Raw genomic sequence first — 12,126 nt, 5'->3', positions numbered from 1 at the left:
AAAAAAACACTCTTTTTTTTTTTTTTTTTTTTTTTTAAAATAAAAAGCTCAACACAACAAGGTGAAGCATGAACGTCTCAACAGTCTAATTATCTTCGACAAAAGCCATCAACAACCCAAAAGATCAAATATCACTCCACTCTTTGTAACTCTTAATCGACCTATTAACTACTTCTGCAATACCTGATTCTTGATTCCTGAAAATTCTGTCCTTCCTTTTCAACCAAGTGCTCCAAATGATAACAATGAAACCAAACTCACCAATATTCTATTAATTTGAATACACGATTGACCCCCTGAACCACGTAAACTTACGATCATTCAACTCTATATCCACCAGTTCGATAAAGCTGTTAACACATTAGCACCTTTTCTTTCTTCCAACTGCACAACCTCATTGAAGACACCTATATAGCAAAGAAAAACTTGGCATATTTCCGATAAAAAACTCAACTCTTCTTACACAACAAGCTTCTCTTCCCTTGTATGCGCACCATACACCAAGCAAACAGCATAAATAAAATTATTATTTGTCAATTCCCCTTCTATACACAATCATCTCTCCCCTTTGTAACAATTACTCAACCTAAACATAATAACATCCCACATTATTAATAAACCTCCAGAAGTACCTTTCGATCCCACAAATTCCAAACTCACCGTATCATTACCCTAAAATTGCACTACATCAAACTTAGAAATCACCTCCTTCTTTGTCTTTATCAATCCTAATATATTCACATTATTTTTACTCTTAAATTTTTTTACCATTTTTCACTTTCCAACACCCCCTAAACCTCTCATATTCCACAAACTAAAATCATTTAAAAATTTTATTACACACCTTATTTCAGTTTTTAGCGCGGCACCTTCTTTCTTTCTCTTTCTGTTTTGCTTGCCTTCTTTTTTGTGCCAATACTTCATTCTGAGCTTGGAGAATAGCCATAATGTCCTCATCCTAGTCATATAAAACAGCTCCTGATTCGACAACCAAATCCCAAGCAGCCCTATTTTCAGCCATATCTTTATCCCAACTTCCTCCATGTTCATCTCGATTAGTTTCACCATCTGCATCCTGCTCTGAGTCCTCTGAATCTTCCAAGTTCCTTACAACCCTTTCATCATCCAACCCAATTTCCTGCACTATTGTATTCTCATCCTCTAAATCTGAATCTTACACTGCATCACCCCTCATCAGACATATGCCAACATGCTGCTTACCACTCTCGTCCAAACTAGCGTGGATCTCATTAACTATACCTGGTGGAATGTTTTTTTCCGTTGTGTTGTTCGAACAATTCTTCGTACCTCCGCCAATCTCTTTTCCGACTTAATTCTGCTCGTCGAGTGTATAAGGGACTTCACGCTCCTCCCTGCCCTCCACGCCATCAAGTTCAGTGCTTACATTATCACCTCTGCCACTAGCAGCTGCCTTCCATACTGCTCCCAAATTTGCCTCATCGGCAATGTTCACCGTGGCATCAACCCCGCAAACTCCATGACTAGCCACGCCCCTCTCATCACCGTTGCCCGCAGCAGCCAGCAAGGAGGCCCTTTTAAAACGCATAATGCCGTACTCTCCGCCGCACCACATAGCCACTTCGCCGCCAAACCCCACTAATATATTGGGCCTTATATGCTTCAATTCAGCCCCAACTGAACTTTTGTTCAACACCAGATCAACCCCTTCTTTCCATTTACCCCCGTATTCCCAAGTCTCTGTTCTTTCAGAGATTTCTTCGTTGCTGATTGTTTGAGATCCCATAGATTCTGCACTCACCATAACTGCCGGATACATAAAAGGATTATCCGTTCGCGTTTTCAGAAAACCCTCATGCCACTCATCCAAATCCTCAACAGCAAATACCTTTCTATCCTTGTCATGCTCTGCCTCCCGTAGTCCATGTGGCATCATTACCACCGCATCCCATCCCACCTCCAATGGTTCCCTCTGAATTTCTAGTTATTCACCTCAATATTCTTTTCTTTGATTTTTTCCTGTTTTTCATCAGGAGACTCCCTGACATCTTCATCGTGTGTAGTGGTTTTTTCCAGTGTTAGAAACAAGAGACTGAGAGAGTAATCTGAAGAGTGTATTATTCAGTCTGATCAAAAGTATAATGTACAAGGGGTATATATAGGTGCCAGAAGAATCAAAGTAATAAAAGCATAGAATCCTACAATTAATATACAGATATGCTATATAAATATAAACGATACTAACTGATCTAAAATAATTCTAATGATTCTCTAGTGATTCTCTAACATCCCCCCTCAAACTCAAGTGGGAGCTAAGGATACCATCTTGAGTTTGGATAACAAAGTCCGGAAACGAGTTGGGTGATGAGCTTTCGTGAAAATATTAGCAGTATGATCCAGTGTTCCAACAGCAATGAGTCGAACAGCATCAATAAGGATATGTTGCCGAACAAAGTGACAATCAATCTCAATGTGTTTGGTGCGTTCATGAAAGACATCATTATGGGCAATCTGAATAGCACTGCAGTTGTCACAAAAAATATCAGTAGGGGACGACTGAGGATCATCCAAATCTTTGAGAAGCCAACGAATCAAGATAACCTCAGCAGTAGTGTCAGCGAGGGCACGGTACTCAGCTTCTGTGCTTGATCTAGCAGTGAACGTTTGCTTCTTAGCACACCAAGAAATGAGAGCGTCGCCAAGAAACAAACAGTAACCAATAGTAGAACGACGATCAGTGGGATCACCAGCCCAATCAGCATCGAAGTATGCCTGAAGGGACAAAGAGGAATGGGCAGAAAAATAAAGGCCATGAAATAGAGTGCCTTTGATGTAGCGAAGAACGCGAAGAACTGCTGCATAGTGAGTAGTACGAGGAGCTGACAAAAACTGGCTAAGTACATGAACTGGATAGGCGATGTCTGGTCGGGTGACAGTTAAGTAGACAAGTCCTCCAACTAGCTGTCGATAGAGAGTAAGATTATCCAAAACAGTACCATCCATAGGAGTAAATCGAACATTAGGCTCAAGAGGAGTAGACTCAGTGCGACTATCTGTAATCCCGGCTCGAGCAAGAAGATCTGAAGCATATTTAGCTTGAGAGAGATAGATGTTATCATCGGTGGATATGACTTCTAGACCAAGGAAATAGCTGAGAGAACCAAGATCTTTCATCTCAAAAGTACACTGAAGGGACGCCTTAAGATCAGAGATGCCATCAGTATCATCTCCAGTAATGATCATGTCATCAACATACAGAAGTAGAAGAACAACTCCACGGTCACTTTTATGAATAAAGAGAGCATTCTCATGAGGACTGCAAGTGAAACCAAGACCGCATATGGTAGTGCTGAACTTGTCAAACCATTCACGAGGAGCTTGCTTAAACCCATAGAGTGCCTTGCGAAGTAGACAAACTTTTCCAGAAGGACAAGAATAACCCAGAGGGGGTTTCATATAGATCTGCTGTTTCAAATCGCCATTAAGAAAAGCATTTTTCACATCCATCTGACTGAGAGACCATTTTTTGACCGCAGTAATGGCAAGAAGAGCTCGAACAGATGTGAGACGAGCAACAAGAGCAAAAGTCTCTTCATAGTCAATACCATACTCTTGCGTACAACCCTGAGCAACTAGTCGTGCCTTATAACGGTCAATAGAACCATCAGAGCGAGTCTTGATCTTGTATACCCATCTGCTTCCCACAACTTCTTGATTAGAAGGAGAATCAACCAAGTCCCAAGTGTGTGCTTTTTCAAGTGTCTGTATTTCTTCCTGCATTGCTTGTTGCCAAGTTGGATTTGTGGATGCTTCTCTGAATGACTTAGGTTCATGTTGATGAAGAATAGTAGAAAAATAATGATAATCAAGAAGATGAGGAGGTGGATTTCTCACCCTGGAACAGCGAGTGGAAGGAAGAGGCATGACGGTAGGAGTAGGAGCGTCATCCGGTCTGGAATCATCGGGAGATGGAGAAGGCGAAAGAACAGGAGGCTGTGGAGGGTGACCCAAGATAGAACCTGTAGAATCATCACTAGGAAAAAGATCAACATTGGGGTTAGTGAAAAAAGGTGACTGAGTAGGAGGAATAGACTCAAAGGAGGAGAACCGAGAAAACATGTGATGCTCCCAGAAGACAACATGACGAGATATACGAATACGTTTAGAGAGAGGATCCCAACAACGATAACCCTTGTGTTCAGTGCCATAACTAAGGAAACAACACATACGAGCCCGAGGTTCAAGTTTACTATGTTCATGAGGCTGAAGAAGAACAAAACAGACACAACCAAAAACTCGAAGAGAACTATAATCTGGGGAGGTATGATAAAGACGCTCAAAGGGAGTAACATTACCAAGAACAGAAGAAGGGAGTCTATTGATAACATGAACAGCAGTAAGAACAGCTTCACCCCAAGCACGCTCAGGACACGAGGAAGAAAGAAGCATTGCACGAACAGAGTCAAGAATGTGACGGTATTTACGTTCAGCTCGGCCATTTTGTTGAGACGTACCAGGGCAAGAAAACTCAGACAAGGTACCCTACTCTGCAAGAAAGGTTAAGAGTTTGGAATCACGGTATTTTATAGCATTATCGCGGCGAAAAACCTTAATGACCTTGGAGAACTGAGTTTTAATCATAGTGGCAAAGTTAATATAAATCTAAGGTAACTCATGGCGATTGGTCATCAAATAAACCCAAGTAAAGTGTGAGTAATCATCAATGAAAATGACAAAGTATCGAGCTCCTCCCATAGAAGCGGTGGGAGCGGGACCCCAAACATCAGAGTGGATAAGATCAAAAGGAGAGCAAGCAAGAGAGGAATTATTGTGAAAAGATAAAGCGGGTTGTTTAGCAGTTTGACAAGAAATGCAATCAAAAGACTCATGATTAACCTGACCCAAAACACCCGGAGACACAAGAGGACGCATCTTTCCTAAGGAGGTGTGAGCAAGACGTTGATGCCATAAGTGAAGAGTATAAGGAGAAGAAGCAGCACAGAGATTTGGTACAGGAGGAATATGAAGATTCTCGAGTTCAAACAACCTTCTGACCTTACGTCCAGTCCCGATGATTTGTCCCATCCGACGATCCTGTACACGACAACCAGAAATGGAAAAAGTGACATCAAAACCGAGATCAACAAGTTGACCAACAGAAATAAGATTAAAGTTCAACTTGGGAATATAATAAGCATCATGAAGATTAAGAGCTGCCTGAAAAATAGAACCCTTGTGTGTTGCGTGCAAGAGGGAACCATTAGCAGTATTGACAGATGGTGCATTTGTAGTGGTAGACAAAGACGAGAAGAGATGACGCAAAGGTGACATGTGATTAAAGCATCCAGAATCAAAGTACCATGTAGAACTACCTGGAGGAGTCGAAAAAGCAGCAGGAGTATTACCAGAGAAAGAGAGAATATGCTTAAGAAGATACGCAATATCAGAGAGAGACACAGGAGACGGGTTGAGAGGACCAGAGGTGGTAGATTCAGTAGAAGCAATAGTAGAGGCAGGCACATTCCTGGAGAAGCTGGGATGGGAAGCATGCTTGAGGTGATCAGGACGTGGTGGGCGAGTAGGACAGGCAGTAATCAAATGTCCCGAGAGCTTACAATAATGGCAGAACAGCTGTGAACAATGGTAGCTAATGTGACCTTTCTGGTGGCATGTGCGACATTCAACAGAAGGACAGGCGGAGAAGAGATGCCCAAAACGGTTACAGTTTCGACAGGATGTACCCTTTCTGTCTGTGGCTGCAAAAGCATCTGACTTTCCCATAATAGTAGATAGAGATCAAAGAGAGAAGAGAAAACTGCAACTTCGGAGCAGAAAATGAGAAAATAGAGTGCAAAATCGGAAAGAGCTCACCGAAAAATCTTGGGGAAGGTCCAACTGTCTGCCACGTCAGTGCCACGTCAGCGTAAGGAGGCCACGTGTCAGCGTCCGAGTGGAAGAAGATGACATGCGGGCAAAGGGAGCTGGAGAGCGGGTCAGATGGCGGACTGGGTCGGGTCCGAGTGCGGGTCACCAGGAAAAGCACTGGAACGCGGGTCAAACAATGGGCCGGGTCTGGACCGTGTGCGGGCTGCTGGGTCAGCGCGGAACGGCAGATGTGCGACACGTGGAGGATCGGTGGACCGTTGATCGCAGAGCTTAATCTGACGGTGCAGAATGAATCTGGAAGGAGAAGCAAGTTGGTCGTGGCAGCGTCTTGGGGCGGCGCGTGGCGGCGCGTCCGGCGGCGGATGACGGCGATTCTGGAAGTGTTGGAACCACAACGATGAGAGGAACACCGTGGGGCCGGCTATGACGAACCAAAGCGTCGGGAAAGGATCCAAAAACGAGGCTAAATAAGACTGGTGAGGGAGAAGAAACAAGAGGCTATAAACCAATTTACATGGAAAAAAAAAGACCTAAGCTCTTGATACCATGTTAGAAACAAGAGACTGAGAGAGTAATCTGAAGAGTGTATTATTCAGTCTGATCAAAAGTATAATGTACAAGGGGTATATATAGGTGCCAGAAGAATCAAAGTAATAAAAGCATAGAATCCTACAATTAATATACAGATATGCTATATAAATATAAACGATACTAACTTATCTAAAATGATTCTCTAGTGATTCTCTAACACCCAGGACATCAATCCTCCTCCTGTACTTAGCCTCACCCACAAATATCTCTTTGCTCCTTAATCGCATTCTATTCATTTCTTTGGTGGCCTTTAATGCACCTCCTTTTGTAGTATACCTGATAAAAGCAAATAGATGGATCCGGCCATACTTCTCTTTACGTGCCAAATAGATGTCATTTATCCTTTTTGTCCACTTGAACATATGAAACAATTCATTCTTCGAAACATTGCTAGGTAAATTATTCACAAAAATTGTGAATGATTCACTCTCCAATCGGAGATACGCTTCCCAATTTCAAATTCGTGGATCTTTTTCTAACTTTATCCCGCCTTACATTAGACATAAATAGATTATAGAGTACTAGAAGTACTTACTCTCATACTTCTATCGAAGCACCATTCTACCAGTCTTTTTTTCTGATTGTGTCGCGGACGGGGTTGGTTTAACTAATAATTATTAATAAGTCGATTAAATTCTATTAAAAATAAGTTTGTTAAGTTTAGATTTTGAATATTTTTTTAAAGATGCGTAATTTTTTTTATATTGCTCGATAATTTTAGTCAATACACACATACTCTACTAATATATTTGGTCTCTTTTTTGGTATTATATAGCTGGCCAAAAGAGTAAATTGTATTGATTTTTGTAATATTTTTTCAATTGAGTTTTATATATTATTATACTCTTAGTTTTTTTTTTCTATTTTTTTATGTGAAATTAGTTTCGACTGTGTTTACGAGGCATTTTGTCAACCTATAACTATTTTGAATGTGAACGAGTTTCAAATGTGTTTAGAAGACGTTTTGTTAGTTATGAGTTATTTTGGATGTGGGATGACTTGCCGATGTAATTAGTCAAAAAAAAGTAAAACGGTGATGAAATGGCCTGAAAGAAAATACGAAGTACAAAACAAGATGACGAGAGTTTACTAAAGAAAATAAAAAGGGAAGGGAATTGGAAGGTTTACATGGGTGAAAGAAAAAAAATAAAAAATTATATTAAGAATATACTAAAATAAGTTATTAAAATTAATTATTAATATAAAATATATATTAAAAACACTACAAGAGTGCATCTTGTGAGGTGTACAAAGTCCACGTTACTAGAAAAACCGTTATAAGACATTTGATATGAGACATGAAAATACAAAAAGTTCAAGATCGCTCCAATGTTCAATTTCACAAGTTACAACTCACAACCAACATGGCAATCTTGAATTTCAAATTTTGGACAGCCAAATTCCAAGTACCATATAAAGAGCAACCATAACATGTGTACACGAAAAACTAGTGATCTATGGTACATGGATATTGACATGGACACAGGACACGACACGCGGACACGTGAATTTAAAATTTTTATAAGATACGGGGACACGATATATATATATATATATTAAAATAATATTTTAGTATTTTATTGATATTAAAATATAAATTAATTTTTTAATTATTTTTAATATATTTTTTAATGATATAAAATATTTAAAATATATTTTATATTAATAATTAATAATATATACTATTTTTAAACTTATTTTAAAAATATATGTTAAGAATAAGACTAGATACATTAATATGTAATGATATTTAGGACAAATCATTTATTTAAACTAAGGAGATGAAAAAATTACGCAAATCAGTCAAATAAAAAACTGGTTCCTGAATCTACCAATCTACATTTCTATATAGTTCGAATCTACCTAATTCGAACTGCGTTTTCATGTAATTCGAATCACCCTGATTCAAATTACACACACGCACACACCCACTAATTTGAATCAGGGTGATTCGAATTACTCACACACACGTGCACATAGTAATTCGAATTGGGCAGATTCGAATTACTCAGTTAAAAAATTATTAAAAAAATTTAAAAATATATATTTCGTGAGTAATAATTTAAAAAAAAATTATTACAAAAATTTATTAAAAAAATTAATAATTTAAAAATTAAAAAATATATTTTATTCCATACATTAAAAAAAGCTAACAAAATATTTTATTCCATACAAAATAATTAAAAAATATATTTTATTCCATACAAAACAATTAAAAAATATATTTTATTTCATACAAAATAATTTTAAAAAAATGACTTAAAAGATGTTATAAGTACTATAAAAATTTGTAATATTCTAGTGATTTAGGTAAATACATCATAAAAATATATTTTCTTTAATTTTTAAATTATTATTGACTATGTAGAGTATTTCTTTAATGTCCTAAGTCATTAGGACATTACAAATTTTTATAGTACTCCTGACATCTTTTAAGCCATTTTTCTAAATTATTTTGTATAGAATAAAATATTTTTTGTGGTATAATTTAAATAAATTTATTAAAAAATATTCATGAGCTATCAAGAATGAGCAGAAGAGTATTGTATATAATTCGAATTGCTCACCGTATAATTTGAATAAGACTTGGTTTGGTAAAGCTTTTACTTTTTAAGAGTAGCTTATGAAAGCTGTCTTTTAAAAGATGACTTTTTAAAGGCTACAGCACTTGCGTTTGGAGTATTTTATTTAAAATTTGAGTACATGCATGTATTTACCTAAGTTATTAGAACATTACAAATTGTTATAGTACTCCTAATATCTTTTAAGCCATTTTTTTAAAAATTATTTTGCATAGAATAAAATATTTTTTGCAGTATAATTTAAATAAATTTATTAAAAAATTTGTTAAAAAATATTCATGAGGTATTAAAAATGGACAAAAGAGTATTGTATGGAATTCGAATTGATAGCTCATTAATATTTTAAAAAAATATCGTAATTAAATATTTTGTTAGCTTTTTTTAATGTATGAAATAAAATATATATTTTTTAATTTTTAAATTATTATTTTTGTAATAAAGTTTTTTAAATTATTATTCACGAAATATATATTTTTAAATTTTTTAATAATTTTTTTTAACTGATGCCCAATTCGAATTACTATGTGCACGTGTGTGTGAGTAATTCGAATCACCCTTATTCGAATTAGTGCGGGTATAATTCGAACCAGGTTGATTCGAATTAGTGGGTGTGTGTGTAATTCGAATCAGGATAATTCGAATTAGGTAGATTCGAATTATATAAAAATGTAAATTGGTAGATTCAGAACCAATTTTTGATTTGGCTGATTTGCGTAATTTTTTCATCTCCTCCTTGGCTTATTAACGTGATTTGCCTTGATATTTATATGTGTCAAAACATATCTGAAAAAGAATTTTTTATTTTTATTAAGATACGATTGAATACAAATAACACGCATGTCGGACAAATGTCAACATACGTCGTATCCAAAATATGTCCGACACGGAGACATGATAAATAAAAAAAGTGTCTGTATTTTATAGGAGAAAAGCATAATAAAATAATAAAAATGTAAACCGTTGTCATTGATTATATTAGATCATATTGACTAAGGGCGCGTTTGGATAGGTTTATAAGTGACTTTTTTTAACTTTTAACTTATGAAAAGGTGCAGTATTAATGTCTGACACAATTTTTAAAACAAAATTGTAACTTTATAAAAAATTATTTTGGTACTTAAAGAGAAGTTAAAAAAATGACTTCTCTCATAATAAAAAGTTTTTTATCATTTTTCTCTTAAAATAAGTACTTTTAGAACTAAAAAATCAAACACAAAATCACTTATTTATAAGTTACTTTTAATATAAGCATTTATTGTTTAAGCTATTTCTTTAAAAGTAACTTAATTAAGTTATTTACCCAAACTGAACCTAAAAATGGTTGAATAATTATTGGTTATTTAGTATTTCTATTAGAGAAATCCAACTATTTAAAAATGTACTAATTTTAATTAACACCTAAACAAACGCGTTTAAAGTTACGTAAACAAAACTCATATATCCTTAAGTTTTGTATGAAAAAAAGAGAGCTGGCCGAAATTTAATTGCACCGAGACTTCTATCTATCATGCGTGAGGTCTAAGTAAGGAATTGTCTGTTGACAATCAATTTTAATCTCGCTGGACGCTGGAACTTTTATCAAAATTGTAAATTGCATTCGAATCACACCTATCTTATACATTCATTTTAATTATCAAATACGAGTAAAAAATTTTCTTCATTAAATACTGTTTTCTTCATCAAAATTGTCCTTGTCTTTTATCTAAAATTCCGTTGCCTTATGGAAAATTATTATTTTGCCAAAATTCAAAACAGAAAGGAAGCCACGTGAGATAGTTAATTACTTGAAGCAACAAATAGTCACTCTTTGAAATTGGAAAATGATTAGTGTGGCCATTAATTAGTTGATTATTTAAATTTTCCATCAGACACGATACACAACAACTACCACTCGGAACTTGAGTCAATAGCAGACAATGTGTGAACAAATTAATTTCTTTCAGCTTTAGTGGAATCCACGATTACAATAAGGCCTAACCTGGCAACCTCTTAAGTCTATCCATTTAATTTCGCTGTTAGATTATAAATGATGGGATAAAATATATTTAAATTTTATTTTGTTTTAATTTGGGCTTAAACTAATATTCTACACTCTTAGTTTATAAAATCAAATTTTTTATCATTATTATCTACCAAGAAGCCTTTATGATTATTGTTCTTCATGCTGAGGAAGCGGGTTAATTGAATATAATATGGAAAACAGCTAAGCTAACTAATCATGTCATATCAATTAGAAAAAAGAAGAAAAATTTTCCCAGGCAATTTACATAAATAAAATGAATGAAAAAAACTGGTATGTAAATACAATATTTTGAAAAATTAGATATAAATACAACAAACCTAATTGTATGTAATCTATAACACCCTAACGCGAAATTTGGATATAGTGAATTACGTTGAAAAGTTAAAAACTCATAAACCGCTATACACCATGTAGCGGTTTATGATCATATAGGCCCAAAGCCTATTCCGTTACACCCTCTAGCGGATTATGAAGAAAGTGGAAACTTGGGAACATATTCATGAATATCAGTCTAATAGTAACAACCCGTGATACAAAATGTACAAAGTTATACAAATATACTCGTCATAAGCAATAAGTCGTACAAATATAATAGCCACCAGGCATTAACACTAACAGAGAGTAAATTACTACATAAGTCATACAAATGTAATAGTCACAAACGATTAACACTCAAAGGAAATAAAAATGTCATAAGTCATAAAAATAGGTCGGAACTAACACTAACACTAATACACCCAAGGCACTAACACACCCAAGGCACTAACACTAACACCCAAAAACATAAATCGCTACATGAGAAAATAAAATTAAAAAACTAGAAGCACAAACAATACAAGTCCTACGAACTACCAGCAATGGTGGAGCCTCTCTAGGGGCAAGATCTACGCGTGTGCCCAGGCTGTCTGCAGAGCCAGCATCGCTTCGGTCGGTTAGAGTCGGCCTCATCCATGTTGTTCTGGATTCTGGTAGACCTTGATCGCCCATCACGACAACGCCTCAAGCTAGGATCCGGAATAACGGTCGGACCATCATAAGGTAGCTAAAGTCCCTCTGGTATTGGCA

This window comes from Arachis ipaensis, chromosome B06 (assembly GCF_000816755.2).
Source record: "Arachis ipaensis cultivar K30076 chromosome B06, Araip1.1, whole genome shotgun sequence".
Taxonomy (NCBI): domain Eukaryota; kingdom Viridiplantae; phylum Streptophyta; class Magnoliopsida; order Fabales; family Fabaceae; genus Arachis; species Arachis ipaensis.
The sequence above is the reverse complement of the archived record's forward strand: the minus strand, read 5'-3'. Positions refer to the sequence as shown.